The sequence below is a fragment of the Camponotus vicinus genome, unplaced genomic scaffold (genome assembly GCF_025532165.1).
Source record: "Camponotus vicinus isolate PSW18456_S1 unplaced genomic scaffold, iyCamVici1.0 SCAF_2, whole genome shotgun sequence".
Lineage (NCBI taxonomy): Eukaryota > Metazoa > Arthropoda > Insecta > Hymenoptera > Formicidae > Camponotus > Camponotus vicinus.
Window position 1 is genome coordinate 20,450,690 of NW_028141956.1, and position 17,638 is coordinate 20,468,327.

Genomic DNA, 17,638 nt, shown 5'->3' on the forward strand with positions numbered 1-17,638 from the left:
GAAGGCTATCCCTGGGGTTTTAGCGGGTAAACCGGCGTTTATGGCCGGGAGTCCCGCATAACCCCCGCCCCTCCCCCGAGGGTGCGGGGGTATGCATAAAGCATTTCCCCAGGGTTACCAAAAAAAAAAAAGTCCCATCCCGCGTAACAAGGATTAAATTCCTTTACCGAAAAGGGACTACCGAGCGAAGGGAGGGTCCCGTTAGCGCACGGTGCGATAGCGCACCAACCCGATAGCACACGAAAAATTGAACACAATTCCCGATAGCCCACGTCCCGATAGCCCACGTCCCGATAGCACACAGGTTCCACATGGATTTGCAACGGGTGGGGGGGCGGTAGGGCGGGGTGCAGTCTGTGCGTGTACTTTCTCATTGGTGTGCTATCGGGATTGTGCGCGATTTACTTTGTGTGCTATCGGGACGTGGGCTATCGGGAATTGTGTTCAATTTTTCGTGTGCTATCGGGTTGGTGCGTTATCGCACCGTGCGCTAACGGATCCCGCTCCCGAGCGAATAGGCTTAAAAACGCAGCATTAAAGAGACCTTCGGTCGCTGACCTGTGTCAGGCCCTTCACATTCGTTCGACCCGATCCATACACACGCCCGAATAAAATGTGTCATGGGGTAAGTAAGTTACGTTCTTCCATATGGCCCATCCATTCCAGGGCCTGGACGTAACAATATTAAATATTTATTTATTATTATTAAATAGCATTATTAATATTAAATATTTATTAATTATTATTAAATATTATTATTAATATTAAATATTTATTTATTATTATTAAATATTATTATTAATATTAAATATTTATTTATTATTATTAATATTATTATTAATGTTAAATATATTTATTTATTATTATTAAATATTCATTAAACTATTATCTGATTGAAAATCGATCAATAATAATATGAAAACAATATGAAAAAATATCATTAAATTGTAGTGTTTCAATCTCTCTTGGTTTTTTCCTTATGGTTTTAAAAACGCAAGAAGATGTTCCAAATGTTCAAAAATATTGGTCGCTCTGAAAAGAGCGGATTGTTTCTGATCGCATTAAAAAGGGCGAGTTAATTTAGAAATTACAGTAGGTGCTCGAAATGGCCCCCTCCATCCTAACGCAAGCTCTCATGCGTTTCAATAAATTTCCTTGGACATTCTCCATTACGTCTTCTTTGATAGACCATATGGCATATTGCAATCTTGTTTCTAAATCTTCAATGTCTTCAGGGAGCGTTTTATAAATTTTTTTCTTTGCAATATCCCCAAAGAAAAAAATCCAATGGATTGAGATCCGAAGATCTTGCAGACCAACGTATCGGACCATATCGGCCCATTCAGCGTCCAGGAAACTCGTTGTTTAAGAAATTCGTCACAATTCTGGCATTGTGAGCTCCAGCACCGTCTTGTTGAAATATAATTTTGTTTCTTTCCAATAATGGCACTTCTTCTAGGAAATCTGGTAGATTATTTTTTAATAAGTCTACATATGTTGCGCTGGTCAAAATATCCGGAAGAACAACTGGGCTTACTATTTCAATTCCCATGATTCCAGCCCAGATATTCAGCTTCCAACGAGTCTGGAAATTCCTAACTCGTGAAACTCTGGGATTTTCATCACTCCACAAATGCATGTTACGTAAATTAAATAATCCTTCTCGTGTAAATAGCGATTCATCGCTAAATATTATACGAGAAGGAAATCTGGGATCTCTATCCACGCTCCTCAGAAAATTTTCGCAAAATACTCTTCTCAGAGGATAATCTTCTGGTCGTAAGTGTTGCACGCGGGTATAATGAAATGCGTGCAATTTTTCTTCTCGCAATATCGTCTGTATTGTCGAATACGATAAGTTATGCTCTCGAGCAATACTCCGAATACTTGTTTCAGGTTCCTGCTCGAGAGCACGAATAACTATTTCCGTATTCCGCAAATTTCTTGCGTTACGATTTCGTCCAACGTCATGTTTGTTCGGGAGAACGTTGCCCGTTTCATACAATCTTTGAGCTTCTCCAAGTATGACAGCAGCCGTTGGATGTCTTGGCCGATTTGAGTATAATTCGGCGTATCGTCTTGCAGCGATGTAATGTTCCCATGGCATTCATCGAGTACCATTAGCATGTCGTAATATTCTTCATTTGTGTATCTTGCCATGTTGTCTTGATGCTTCTAATAATCGAAGGATTATTGATTCCAGTACCGATCATCTCATCCTATTTATATGATCCTCGCGGAAGGGGGGGCACGGTGGGGGCATAGACCCCAATGTCAAACGACAACATAGTTTATATACGGTGTCATAAAATTACATATTATTCATTAGAAATTTTTTGTTTATATCTTTTTAATAAACAATGACCGCCGACTAAAACCTTCACAATATTACTCAGAGTGATGATCTTGATAACATATGTGAGAATTATTGAAATGGGGAGGTGGTCCGTATAAGCAAATAATTACCCAAAAGAGAATAAAATTTACACATACGTTCAATATAAGCATACATTTTTCCAGTGCAAATAACTACATATCGTTGTCATGAGTGTTGGGTTGAACTTGATTAGTCTCTTTCTGTGCATTAATGTATCGGTCCTTACTTCTGACAAGCCAAGATTTTATGTGGTTTATTGCCTCGAATTCAGTGCTGTCTTGAAATTTAGGGTTCCTACGAACGACATCTGAAAATCAAATTATTAAATTATGGAATTATGGAATTATTCACTATTTCTATCTAACTAATGACCTTTACCTAAAATTATAATTACAATGCTTAAGTTTTTGAATGCTTTTTTCTTTTTTGCACCTTCCCAAGAGTATAACATTCCGACTTCATTTGATAGTATTCTATACATTATTCTTTTAATCAACTCCTTTAAGTTGGATCCTCCTATACAACTCAAAGGGAAGTGTCACAACTGTCCGGAACCGATTTGATTCTCCTTCAAATATGTTGTTAAATACACAAATCTAAAAGACACGTATTTTTTTATATGTGCGGATTTTGAGTTTTAAGGGGTGAAACACCCCTTTGAAGAAAAACGGTATTTTTCTTTAGGATCGAATATCTGCTAAACTATAAGAGGTAAAGAAAAAAAACGTGCAACAAATTTTAATGGCTTGAAGAGTACTTTAAAGTTATATGAACAAAAATTTTTTATTTTTATTTTTATTTTTTTAAACCCCCCACCACTTAATTTTTTTTTTCAAAATTAAAATTTTTTTACCTAATTTAAAGCTTATTTTTTTCCAAATTCAACCATGTGTAATAAAGTTATGTTACGAAATATCATTTTCGAAAATTAGTTATAAACGCTCCCGTATATACGCTCATCCGTGCTATGTGCGTAAGTAATTACCGTCAAACAATAAGATATATAAAAAATGTTGATGTATAATTTTTATTTATGTTTTCTATGTATTTATAACTGCGTATTGTGTATATTTAAATTTTTAAAAAAATTTTTAAATATTATTAATAAGAATTTTTTTAAATATACCCCCAGCTCTCTTATTATTTCTTTAATATTTAATTTCTTCTATAAAAATTAAAAACAATTTTTTTCTAAATTTATCTACCTATAATAAAATTATTTTACAATTGAATCTTGCGAATATATGTTGCAATAAACAAATTTTATATCTTACGTTAAATGAATAAGATAAGATTATATGTACGTGTTCCAGATAAGATTATATGTACGTGTTCCAGATAAGTTATAATTTTTACAATTGAATCTGCGAATAAATACATGTCGCAATATTTGGCATAAACAAATTTATATCTTACATTAAAATGAATCATAAGATTATGTGTTTACGTGTTTCTGATAAGTTAATATAAATTGTTCATGTAGCAGCATAATTCTCACAGTCAATGTAGTCTTCTCGTTGTAATAATATCTGTGTAAACTGTTTTTCTATTGCAATAGAAAGCACAATTTAACATCTTTGAATATGATTATCAATCCGCTTAACGTTGTTAGACTTTTATTGGTATCAATAAATTCAATATATCTAACAGAAACCCCAGTAACTGAAGCAGAAGTGGAATTAAAGGAAAACATAAAAAAAATATTACTGGATGGTGTTTTTCATTATAATGGGTTGGAAGTAACGGAAGAAATATATCTCGATTATGAAGAACCTTATAAATTACATAGTTTTGAAATAATTGAAGATGACGAAGAAGCATGGAATGAAGATAATTTAAATTCTCATCCTCATTGTTCAAATGATGATACAAATTTTGATAGTTCTTATAAAAGACGAGCTGTTGAGTATTGGTGACATCGGGACACTGATGAAAACAGTAATGACAAAAAAAGGAATTGTCCTCTAAAAGGACAAAGTAAATTTAGAAGAGTTTCATCTGAACGTCAGTTAAGGCGATGGGGAGAACAAATACAATCAGGTGGAAGTCGTATAAAAAAATTATCTTACATCTCCAAATTTACACATGATAAATTTACTGCAGCTGTTGAATCAGGATTCATGGTTCATGATATTGATCTAAAAAGATGGGCTTTACAAGCTCAAGAAGAAATAGGAAATTTAAATCCTATATTTAAGACATCTCACAGTTGGATAGCAAGATTCAAGGAGTCTCACCGAATTGTTTCAAGAAAAGTTACGAAGTTTGTCACTAGAAGAACATTAGAAGATTCTGCTGATTTGCAACAATCAGCTGAGGATTTTCTGGAAACAGTAAAACTTCTTATTGAACAGTTTGGATCTGAAAATATTTACAATTCAGATCAAAGTGGTTTCCAATTGGAAATTCATTCTGGAAGATCATTGTCTAACCAGGGAGAAAAGAAAATAGAACGTGTCGTGCAATCCATATTATCAACAACCCATTTATATATGATACAACCAATAATAACCTGTAATGGCAATTTGTTGTCACCTTTATTTATTGTATTAAAAGAACCTAATGGTAAATTTGGACCAAGAGTAGAAGAAAATTTATTTAAACCAGAAAATGTTATTGTAAAAGCATCGAAATCTGGTAAAATGACATCAGGTATTTCCCTTTTATAATTACTTTCTTTAACAAACTTATTTCATTTAATAATTTAATAAGAGTCATAAAAAACTATTAAATTAACATTTATATTTTTTACAGATCATTTTAGAATGTGGTTAGAAGAAGCTTATTTTGCAAACATTGGTCCTAATAGCGTTCTTCTTATCGATTCATGGACTGGACATTGCCCCAATACTATTTCGGATTTAACACCTCCAGGAACACATATTATTACTATGATAATGCCGAAAGGAACTACAGGAAAAATACAACCATTAGATGTTTATGGATTCAGAATTTGGAAAAATTTTGCTAAAAGATTTTCAGATACGGTTTTACTGTTGGAAAGTAATATAAATTTACATGAACGAAATAATATAATAAAATTACAATCTTTGATACATATAATTAATTGTCATCCCCACGATATCAAAACTTATTTAAATATTCGTGGTTTAAAAGTGGTTATACGAATGAAAGACCAGACGAATTTGAAAATCCAGTATACTTTAGTTTTGACGAAACTTCAACAAAATGTCATATCGAAGGTTGCAATAATATAGCAGTAGTAAGATGTTCTTGGTGCAAGAAGTCATTATGCTTGAAACATTTTTTTGTCGAATATCATTATTGTAATGTGTATAATGAGTGAATAATATAAAATGCAAATATATTTTTTTAAATCTAAATATGTACAATACGCAGTTATAAATACATAGAAAACATAAATAAAAATTATACATCAACATTTTTTATATATCTTATTGTTCGACGGTAATTACTTACGCACATAGCACGGATGAGCGTATATACGGGAGCGTTTATAACTAATTTTCGAAAATGATATTTCGTAACATAACTTTATTACACATGGTTGAATTTGGAAAAAAATAAGCTTTAAATTAGGTAAAAAAATTTTAATTTTGAAAAAAAATTAAGTGGTGGGGGGTTTAAAAAAATAAAAATAAAAATAAAAAATTTTTGTTCATATAACTTTAAAGTACTCTTCAAGCCATTAAAATTTGTTGCACGTTTTTTTTCTTTACCTCTTATAGTTTAGCAGATATTCGATCCTAAAGAAAAATACCGTTTTTCTTCAAAGGGGTGTTTCACCCCTTAAAACTCAAAATCCGCACATATAAAAAAATACGTGTCTTTTAGATTTGTGTATTTAACAACATATTTGAAGGAGAATCAAATAGGTTCCGGACAGTTGTGACACTTCCCTTATCAGTTCTTCAGTCTAAAATATAAAAAGTTTTTTAAATGAACTTATAGAGAGATCAACAATTAATTTTAATACATATTTAGTCGTTATTATAAAACATAAAACATAAATATAAAAATTAAAATAGAAAATCTATTCATATCAATGATATTTTATTATCCATTGATTCGTTAATCCAATCTTCCACCTCAATTAACGATTTTTCGGTCATCGGAAACAAATGTATAATTTTTAAAACTTCTGATCTATCATTATTTACGAGAGTTTCGGTGTTTACTTTCGTACTTCTAATGATAATGTTGATGCTATCCAACATATCATTAATTTTTAAATGTAGTAAGTTTATTTCCTTCAATACTTCCTCATGATATTCTGAAATTTAAAATTCAGCAATAATTGCTAACATTTCATACAAATATATATATATGCAAATAGAAATATTTATAAAATATAAAGGAATAACATTACTATACAAACATAATTTACTCACTTGAATTTAACGACTGATATTTTGAAAAAGCATCCTCGTTCATAACAACTAAATTTGTATTAGTTGATGTATTCGTTGATGTAGAATTCATCATAATTAAAAAAAATAAAATAATAGGATATATATATTATATTACATATTACGGTACATGTTTGGTATAATTAGCATATTAAACATAATTTCTAACAATTTGTTGCCACATATTAGCCAACAACTTTTTAAAACTACTATTTGTCACAATTATTATACTCACTATTTTCATTTTTTTTGTACTTTCATGCACAACAATCACCTAGTGAATGTCTGCCAAATTAAAGAAATATATATGCATAAACAGTTCAGTTGTGAGCTCTACTCATAGATAATAATATTTACCATTCACTGATTTTCCTGAATTCAGAATAGATGGTGTGATGGGATAAATATTTCCATCATTCGAGTTGTCATCTAATGACGTATCATCAGTATCTGAGAATACTTTATTTTGATTTTTAGTATCTCTTTGCTTTTTTCGTATCTGTTTTCTTTTAATATTTTCATTATTTGAAGAAAGTTCATTAGTAGTTTTAGCTTTATTAGCCTTTTTTTGGCAATTTTTAAATCATCTAAACAAAAAAACATTTTATGTAATGAATTATGCATATAAAATCACATATATTAATAGAATTCTGCATTCTAATGTATTAATAAATGTTTATAAAATTTAGCTATATATAACATATACAGGGTGACCCATTTTAACTTAGGCAGCCAAATAACTCGAAAAATAAGCAAGATAGAGAAAAATGTTTTAGACAAAAGTTGTATGGTTTCGAGGGGGCCATAAGATGGTATCATTGGTTTGACCTTGAAGAGTCATTTGAAGGTCACGTGAAGGTCACTTCAATTTTTTTAAATGGAATACCCTATATATTTTTGTACATTCTTGTAGCTCATCTCGAGAGCTTTCCAAAACACTATAATTAAGTACCTTTCCGTTAAGTACTTTTTGAGTTATGATGCTTGAAATAATTTCTTAATTTTACATAAACCGTAAAATATCTTGTAAAATATTCATTTTTCGATTATCTTACCTTAATACTTTTATGTACAAAATAATGAGAGGAATCAATTGGTGTAAAGAAAACACATAGTTGTTTTTAAGAAAAAATATGGAATTGTTAATTGCAAATTACATATTTTTTCTTCGAAAACATTTTTCTCTATCTTGCTTATTTTTCGAGTTATTTGGCTGCCTAAGTTAAAATGGGTCACCCTGTATAGTATATATATTAAATGGATACTAAGGCTCGTAGTCTGCACATCAGAAAATATATATTGAAAAAATAAATTTAAGAAATGGAAAAAGTTGAGAAAAAGAGCTATAAAATATGAAGAAAAGATAAGAAAAGGAAAAACAAGACAACAAGAGTGTTTAAAACTGTATAAAGATTTGTTGTGTATTTCCATTATTAACAAACAAAATATACCATATTGCCCCAAGATTACAGCAGGATATGATTTCCATAATGAACGATCCGGAATGTGTTGGTTTATTATCTTTTCTTCAATGGTAAAGCTATTGCAGGCATCTGGTGGCCAGTAACAAGTCGAAGTTTTCTCATAATACCAATTTTTTGATACAGCTTCAACACTATTTTCTAAATCAAATTTAACCACGAGCCAGGACATCTTAATGTATTTTGTTATATTTTTTTCATTAATACTTTGACTTTTGTTTTTTACAAATTAATTCTCATTCTCTATCCTCTTAAAAATAAATAAAAGAATATTGTTACGTCCGCAGAACGATATCTATCGATCGCGCACGACACAAAGATCGACACCCGCGTACTCGCTCGCGCACACGCTCGCGCACTCGTAAATAAGAACTCGTATTTAAAAGAGAACACAGGAACTTTAATAACACCAGAATGCAACGGGATAAACAATAATATTAGCTCGGGAAATCAAGACGCGTCCGTGCAGCTTGACAGTTGGGATTCGACTCGACTGTCATTCGTCTTGTCAACATTCTTCTTGGCAACGCGCTCGAAGACGATCTTCTGCCGAACGTCACGGGTGACCAAGTAATCCGCAGGGGACGCAACTACCCCCCGTCTTCTAAGATTGTCGTCCCGACAATCCTAAAATACCATTGCAGGATCTCGAGTCTTCTTGTTCTAATTCGACTGCTGCCAAAAGTACCGAACGACTCTGTAGAACCATGGCCAGTATGTCGATTTCCGGAGAATTAGCTGTGCCTTCTTGCCCTAGCCTGAGCTGCTGCAGGATACCGAGCGACACGCTCTAATCTCCATCGACGTTTCAAATTTACAACTTCCAATTCCCTCGGCTGGTGCCCCGTATTCTTCGGATATGAGGGGGGTAGTCACCGTGGACCCATCGTCCAACAAGGACTCTTCAAATCCCCGCCTCGGCATTTGCCCTTCGTCCCGCGGGAAAACCACGGCTCAAAAACCGCGGGCAAGGTAGTCTTCAATTGTTGACTTCTAATTTCCGTTTTTAATCTGGCCAGATCGCTCCGACGCAACTCTGACTGCAACTCAGCATTTCTCTCCCTTAAAATAAAAAAAAAACACCAAACAAGTAACCAGTAACAAAACTTATCCATTAATTGGGTTTCGAATTCCATTGTGTACTAATCGGGTCCCGGATGTGTAACAATATTTCCCTAAAAGAAGTCTACTCTCGTCTTTCAAAATGAGAAGCTAACCTGTCCAAATGAACAATTTTATTTCTATGTCTATTTGATTTCCTAATACAATATACAACATCGTTTAATTTTTTTACGACCTCGTAGGGTCCTTCCCAATTGCTTTGTAATTTAGGAGTTTTTCCTTTAGTTCTTCGAGGATTGAACAACCATACCTTCTGTCCGGGCTCGAAACATTCGACGGGCTTTGCGGTCATACAAAGCCTTCGCTCTTGAAGATTTCATGTTCAACCGTTGCCTGACCTCGCTATGGATTTCATTTAATTTTTGTTTCAATCTCGAAACATAGCTTTCTTCTGAAGAATTTACCCCATTCCCAGGAGGATTACCACGAAGAAGATCTAGAGGTAGTTTTAAATCTCTACCTAAACACAACTCAGCTGGAGTTATTCCCGTGGTCTCATGTTTGGCAGACCTATACGCCAGAAGACTCATTCCTATCTAACGATCCTAATCACGTTGGTTATCGGAAACAAATTTAGCCAAATATTCTGTTAATGTCCGATGTTGTCGCTCCACCACCCCGTTAGATTGCGGATGAAACGAAGTAGTTCGAGTTTTTTTAATTCCTAGTAAATGAGACAAATGGAAAATTCGCGAATCAAAATTTCTCCCCTGATCTGTATGCAACTCCGAGGGTACACCAAATCTTGAAATCACTTGGTTCACAAAGATCTCTGCGACAGTGCTTGCTCTTATATTCTTCAATGGAAATGCTTCCACCCATTTAGTAAAGCAGTCGCATACTACCAATAAGTATTTGTTCCCAGCTGAAGACGTAGGAAACGGACCTAGGATATCCATCTGCACCCTTTCAAATGGAGCTCCGACATTGTAAATTTATATACTAGACTTTCCCTTATTAGAGGGACCCTTTTTAGCTATACAAATTCTACACGACCTACACCAATCCTCAACGTCTTGTTTACAAGTTGCCCAATAAAATCGTTTTCGAATTTTTCCGAGGGTTTTATTTACCCCAAAGTGCCCTCCAGAAGGAGAATCGTGAGCCTCCTTCAAGATCTGTGAAACTCTTTTCTGCGGGACTATTGTTTGGAAAATGCAAGTCTTCAAATTTGGAGATTCCCACCTTCTATGAAGAACACCGTCCCTAAGCACCAGAGAATCTCATTGTGACCAATAGAGTTTACTAGGTGCCCCTTCGGAAACAATCTCTTGCCAAAGAGGACGTCGGTCCTCCTCCTTTCCGCGAAGAATCTTACCTATCGTCGGATCTTCCAACTGATCTTCTCTCCAATTTTCCCAACTGCCCGCTCCTAGGATTATTCTTCCGACTAACTCCTCTTCCCTAGAATCTATCTTGCTGCAATATCTACAACCACTCTCCTCACAAGGTCGCCTAGATAACCCGTCAGAATTTCCATGCAACTTCCCTTTCCGATGAATTATTTCAAAATCGTACTGTTGAATACGCTCCATCCATCAGGCTAATTGACCTTCCAGATTCTTAAACGATAATAACCAACGCAAGGAAATATGATCAGTCCTGATCGTAAACTTATTTCCGTAAAAGTAATGATGGAAACTTCTCAAAGATTCCACCACAGCAAGCAACTCCCGACGCGTAACACAATAATTTCTTTCCGTCTTGCTGAGAATACGACTAAAATAAGCAATGACTTTCTCCATACCATCTTGAACTTGAGATAATACAGCACCGATCCCATGATTTGAAGCATCGGTGTCGAGGATAAATCACCCCTCATCCTTGGGAAAAGATAAAATTGGAGAAGACATCAAACGTTTTTTCAATTCCCTAAAAGCGGCGTCACATTGCTCCGTCCAAACAAACTTCCTAACATTCTCAGTTAATGAGAATAACGATTTTGCTGTCAGAGAAAATCCTTTGACAAATTTCCTATAATAAGAACAGAATCCCAGGAAGCTACGAACTTGCTTTTTGGTGCGGGGAATTGGCCAATCCTTAATGGAAGAAATCTTTTCAGGATCCGTTGTAATCCCCCTTTCGGAAATCACATGACCTAAATATTTTATCTCTCTCCTGAAGAAAAAACACTTCTTCGGATTCAATTTCAAATTAGCCATGCGTAATCGCAAGAAGACTTGTCTAAGACGACCCAACATTTCTTCAAAACTGCCACTGAAAATGATAACATCGTCTAGATATACTAGACGTATTTTAAATAACAACTGCTGTAATACCTTCTCCATTAAACGTTCAAAAGTGGCAGGAGCGTTACATAAGCCGAAAGGCATAACGGTAAATTGCCACAACCCGTTTCCAATAGAAAATGCCGTTTTTTCTTTATCTTCTGGACGAATCTTAACTTGCCAATATCCACTCTTTAAATCCAGGGAAGAGAACCAAGAGTTTATGGATAATTGATCAAGCATATCGTCTATCCGTGGTATTGGATATGAATCCTTTGAAGTCACCGAATTTAACTTTCGACCACGCAAAACCTAATGGAGCCGTCCTTCTTCTTAATCATAACCACAGGAGAAACCCATGGACTTTGAGACTCCTCGATAACCTTTTGACGCTTCATATCCTCAAGAATCTGTTCGACTTCCCTTCCCATCTTCAGAGGGATACGACGGGGAGCCTGTTTAATAGAATTAGAATTACTCACATTAATGGTGTGCTCGACTACATTACAATTCCCAGCTACTATTCCTTCAGAGAAGATATCCTGGAATTCAACTAAGAACTGGGCGAAAAGATCTTTCTGCTCCTCCGTTAAATCTTCAGATTCCCTTTTGAAAATCTCTCTTAAAAACTGAGGAACTTCATCGAAGCAACTCCTTATTCGCGAACATACAAATTGCTCCTGCTCGCAGAAATCAACTTTTCCAAAGATTGACTCGAAAACATCTTCCTTATTTATTGCTGAAAAGAAATCAGCTCCCAACAAACAATCCTCAACCATATCAGTTACGAAAACAGGATGTTCTACTAAATATTTTCCTATCTCTATTAACACGACCATTTTACATTCATCGGAGGCTTCCTCTCCGGTCGGATACTTCAGTCGATCAGAATGATCAGGAGGGATTTGCCTTTTCGGCATTCTAATCAAATCACGTCTTACTAACGAGACATCCGAGCCCGAATCGATCTTAAAAACACAATTCTGCCCATCAACGAAACCCTCAAAATAAAATAATTTTCTACGTCTAGACAAATTATTACATTAATTAACATATTTTTCGTCTGAGGCTCTCTATACGCTCGTCGAACTTGCCCCAGTAAGTTCGACTAAACTTAGTTTTCCCCAGCTCCCTTTTTAAGTGACGGACACTCCGCCCGAAAATGGCCTGTGTTACCACACTGCCAACTCCTGTGCAGACTGAAACCCCTGATTATTCCCTTTGCTATTAAAGTTCTTATTATTCTTGTTGTCTGATTTATTAAAATTTTTCTCGTTAAAGTTTTTAAATTTTCTCTCCTTGTCTGTCCCTTTAAAATTTCCAAAATTTCTATTGTGTCCCTCAAAATCGCTACGTTTTTCGAAATTATTCTCTTGAATAGTCTTAACCGCCATCGCTCTTTGCACGGCCATTTTCAGGGAAGTGATTCCCTCAAGCTGCAGAGTCCTTCTCACGAACCTATTGGACAATGCAGTAATAAACTGCGCGCAGGCAACTTTGTCCCTAACTTGATGCGTACATTCGGGATACGCCAATTGAGACAAACGTTCGATATCGGATCCCAAAGCTGCCTCGTCTTCATTTGATTTTTGCTTCCGGTTCGTAAATTGAGAATAATAGGATTGAGACAGATAACTTTCCCCGAAACGCAACTCTAGTTTTGATTTTAATTCGTTGAAATTCAAACTTTCGATGTCGTACACGCATTCCAAGATCGCACGCGCTTTCTCCCTCAAACACGAGACAAGTGCCACCGTTTTTGTGGCATCACTCCAATGATTGGCCCGCGCAATTAATTCGAATTGAGAGAAAAACTCTCTGAGCGGAACCGACCCGTCAAAAATATCTGACTTCAATTTATAGCCCAACTCCCTATTTATTGAGTCACGCGCACCGTTATCTAAACAACTAGACACACTAGCAACTCTACTCTCAAATTCTCTAAAATTAGGGCGACTTAGCTGTTCATTCAGCCACAACATCCTTTTCTCCATAGCACGGAGCATCTCGTCGCGCTGGCGAAGCTGAGCTTCGAACTCGTTCCGTTCGTGGAGCCGCTCTCCGCGCAATTGTTGGATTTCTCTCATCGCCGCCTGGAACGTGATCGACTCCAACGTCGGTTCCGAAGCCGCAGCCGGAAGCGGAGTCGCCGTTCGAATCCTCTTCCGAGTTGAGACGCCCGTTGCCAAATCTCGTTGGTCGTTATTTGTCGACATTTTTTCCACTCGTAAAAATTCACGTCCAAACACAGAATCACAGTCCGGTTGATCCCGGACGAGCCCCCAAAATGTTGCGTCCGCGGAACGATATCTATCGATCACGCGCGATACAAAGATCGACACCCGCGTACTCGCTCGCGCACACGCTCGCGCACTCGTAAATAAGAACTCGTATTTAAAAGAGAACACAGGAACTTTAATAACACCAGAATGCAACGGGATAAACAATAATATTAGCTCGGGAAATCAAGACGCGTCCGCGCAGCTTGACAGCTGGGATTCGACTCGACTGTCATTCATCTTGTCAACATTCTTCTTGGCAACGCGCTCGAAGACGATCTTCTGCCGAACGTCACGGGTGACCAAGTAATCCGCAGAGAAGGAACACGGGGACGCAACAATATAATTAAAAAATTATTAAGATTACTGTATATTAAAAAAAATATTTTATTTAATATACTTTATTTAAATTTAATAATTATATTATTATATTATATTACATTATACATATAATTATATTATATTAAATTTATTATTTATATTATTTTATTTAAATTACTTAACAACATAAGCTATATAAATTTTATTATAAATTTGGATTATAAATTAAATTTTTCAAAAGAGAATATCATTTACAAAAAACAATCATAATTTGAAATTTTTTCTTCTTACTAGAAAAGATTCATATTTTGTATCAATCCAATATCATTCACAAAATTTCTTGTAAAAATTGTCATGTTATTTATATTGGAAAAATTTATGATTTTATAGCCCGTTAATATCTGGCTATCGTTTTTGGAGCACTTACTGAGAATCCTATTCCAATTTGACTGACATTAACGATTTTTTGGAAGTCATGCACGTGTGCGCCAGTTATGGGAGAGAAAATAATCGTGAAGTCCCTTGGACGTAAAGTCCCAGTACTTAAAAAATTGTATTTAAGGGGGGAACCTACTTTAGAAGCCCGAAAAAAGATGATTTTTAAGAAATTTTTTCTAAAGAAAAAATAAGAGTTACCTTTTTGAAACTTTTAGTACGTTTTATACAATATTTGAACATTATATACATATTTTTTCAATAAAAAAAAGTTAAGTTTTCGTTAAATAATTTAATGTTGATTTTCGTGCTTCGTCATCGGAGTTGCGCCACTGTGTACAGCATAGCGTCCTCAATTCTTGTCTAAAACAAAGAAACCAAGTATATTTTTAATTTTTATACAATTTTATCCTAAATGAACCAAAAAAAATTTTAAATAAGTATAAAAATTAAATTTCTGTGTAATTTTGAAACAAAGTTACAATTTTTGCAAAACAATGTCCATTTGTTTATGCAAAGAAACAAATTGTTTAAATTGATTTTTTATTAATTTTTTAGGTTCATCGAGGATGGTTGACTATTATTTAATTAAAAAAGTTTGACTGAAGTCGATAGGTCAAATAGTTTTTTTGTTATCGTGTACACAAAATTCAAAAACTGTAAAAAATAAAGTTTCGAGAAAAACGCGTTTAAAGTTTTGGATTTAAAAAACTAAGTTATTGAGTACTTACAGACTAATCTGCTATACCAGGACCATACAGTAGTCCTTCAGCTTCTTCATGAAATTCGTTTTCAGCAATTTGAGCTAATCGACGAGCTGCTCGAGCTTCTTTTGTGCTACTGAGTCTGCGACGTTCTTGCCTTGAGATGCGTTGTTGGTCGTATGTATTGGTAAAATGTCGACATTCTGGTCCAATATTAATATCTAATTTATTCATTACTTTCAAGATTGCTGAATATCCTTCATTAAAAATGCCGGCAGCAATAGAGGCAGCGATCTCAATAATTTTTATGCCGGAGTTTAGGTGCTTCGGTGCTAATCGCCGGACAGTCGAATTAAAACTTTCGTTTGCATTCTGTGTGTGTCCACCCAAACATCGCTTTAAAAGATCTTCGTTTGACAAATCTGTATAAATTGGAATCAAATACTTTTTGATATTTGAGTGAAGTGGAGGGGGATGGTCATACTCTTCTAATTTACCCGCCGCCTCATACTTCCGCCACTGGCACCAGCTGTCAGTTCCGGCCGGACAATTATCGTGACACGGATTTTCATTAGTCGAGTATAAATGCTCTAATGTTGCCCATATTGCTTTTCTCATGTCAGACACAGAATTGACATTTCTCCTTATTGCGAGCCTGTAATATTTTGTTAGTTTTTTTATAAGGACGTCAGTCAATTTGCCTTTACCGCCAAGCTTGTGCGTTTTTTCGGAGTCGCGTGCCCATTCTCTTTTCGACGTGTCCAACACATTCACTTTTTAGTACAGTAACATTATCACCGTATGGATTCAAATCTAAAATTGCTTTATACGTTTTAGAATCTCCGTCTCCGATATAATTTGTGTACTTTACTTCGAATTTCTCTTCAGATCTTGAAAACATTTCTTTTATGGCATCGACCTCCATTTTACCTGCTGAGCCAGAATGGTTTGCAAAACACTCATTTTGATACTGTTCGTACCACTCAATATACTCATCAGTATCTTCTTTTTGGCGCCAATATACACAAGCCTGGCAATAGCCACTTTTACAACGAAATCTATTACTTTACCGCTGTAATATCCAATGATCGTCGTGATACCAAACAGAGAAGTAAATCCTCGTTTCTTCCAAGATCCATCTCCAGATATTTTTAATTCATTTGGCGGTTTTCCATTCTTTACATTTTCTGCTTTTTCTTCTGCAACGGCTTTTTTACTCAAAGTATCAAAAACAGATTTCGAAGCTTCATGTATATGCCGCACAATTTGATCATATGTACCTGTCGCTATACCTTGACCAATATCCATGAGACCACTGAATATATTTATTCCTTCTCGGTCAATGCCTAATAATCTCATAACACAATTCGTCGATTTATTTCATATCCAGTATGGATTAACGGCCCTGAATTTATTTCTGTACGACCACAAGCACATTTCACAATAAGTTTAAAACCGAAGCCGCGTATTCCACTTTCTTCAAACTGTATTTTTTGCTTGCACTGCTTACAAATAAGAATCTGTGCAAGCGCACTAAAAACAGTAAAAAATTCAACTATTCTATAAGTATGTTGTGGATTATAAATAATATCATCACTGCTCGAAGTACTCAGCTTTTTCGCCGTGGCACTTTGCTCAGTTTCATTATCAGTTTTTGAATATTGATTGCCTTGAAAACGTCTCTTCGCCGGTCTAGATGCGCGTTGAGACTTTCCGTGCTCCGATTTTGGATACATTTTACTTTCTGTACTGACTCGAACTCGATTGACCGAAACAAGCACTTCGAAATACAGTAACGAAATATTTTCTCGTTTTATCCCTTTGTGATACAGCTGTCTCGACTTTCTGGACTAGGCCTATGCATAAAAACATGTACCCAGACCAAATATATACAAGCGCTGACTTTCATACTGATTTTGATAACAACTGTTAATAAACAATGAATAGAAGAGCGAGGGACCTGAGAGGGGGTACTGCGAACCGATGCTGCGTGTTTAAACCTGAGCATGCCTGCACGCCGTGCTCTCGTTGCACGCGCAGAATTTATCGAAGGACTTCGAATTTTGCTTTAAAATTTTGAAAACATATTTTTAAAGAATATTACTATTGATTTATGAAAAAAAAATCGATTTTTTTGACCTTGTAAAGTAGGTTCCCCCCCCTTAATACATATTTAATAAGTTATAAAAAATATTTAATTTATAAAAAATAAAAATATTAAAAAATATAAAAATAATGATTCTACAAAACAAATTTAAATATAAATAAATAATAAATTTTTATTTGTCTTGTCGAATTTT

The 17,638-nt window shown here is 35.0% G+C and overlaps 3 pseudogenes across 1 annotated transcript; 1 reads left to right on the forward strand and 2 right to left on the reverse strand.

Annotated features, from left to right (window-relative positions):
• Positions 1–2,499: 2,499 nt before the first annotated feature.
• LOC145966650 (uncharacterized) lies at positions 2,500–8,421 on the reverse strand (annotated as a pseudogene). The gene is made up of 7 exons (XR_014437108.1): positions 8,220–8,421; positions 7,126–7,355; positions 6,976–7,053; positions 6,751–6,798; positions 6,402–6,632; positions 2,756–2,914; positions 2,500–2,684 (listed from the first exon to the last, which is right to left on the reverse strand). The product of XR_014437108.1 is annotated as an uncharacterized LOC145966650 (transcript).
• On the forward strand, positions 3,961–5,684 carry LOC145966278 (uncharacterized; annotated as a pseudogene).
• A 6,947-nt stretch (positions 8,422–15,368) lies between the features above and the next one.
• On the reverse strand, positions 15,369–17,074 carry LOC145967163 (uncharacterized; annotated as a pseudogene).
• Positions 17,075–17,638: the final 564 nt, after the last annotated feature.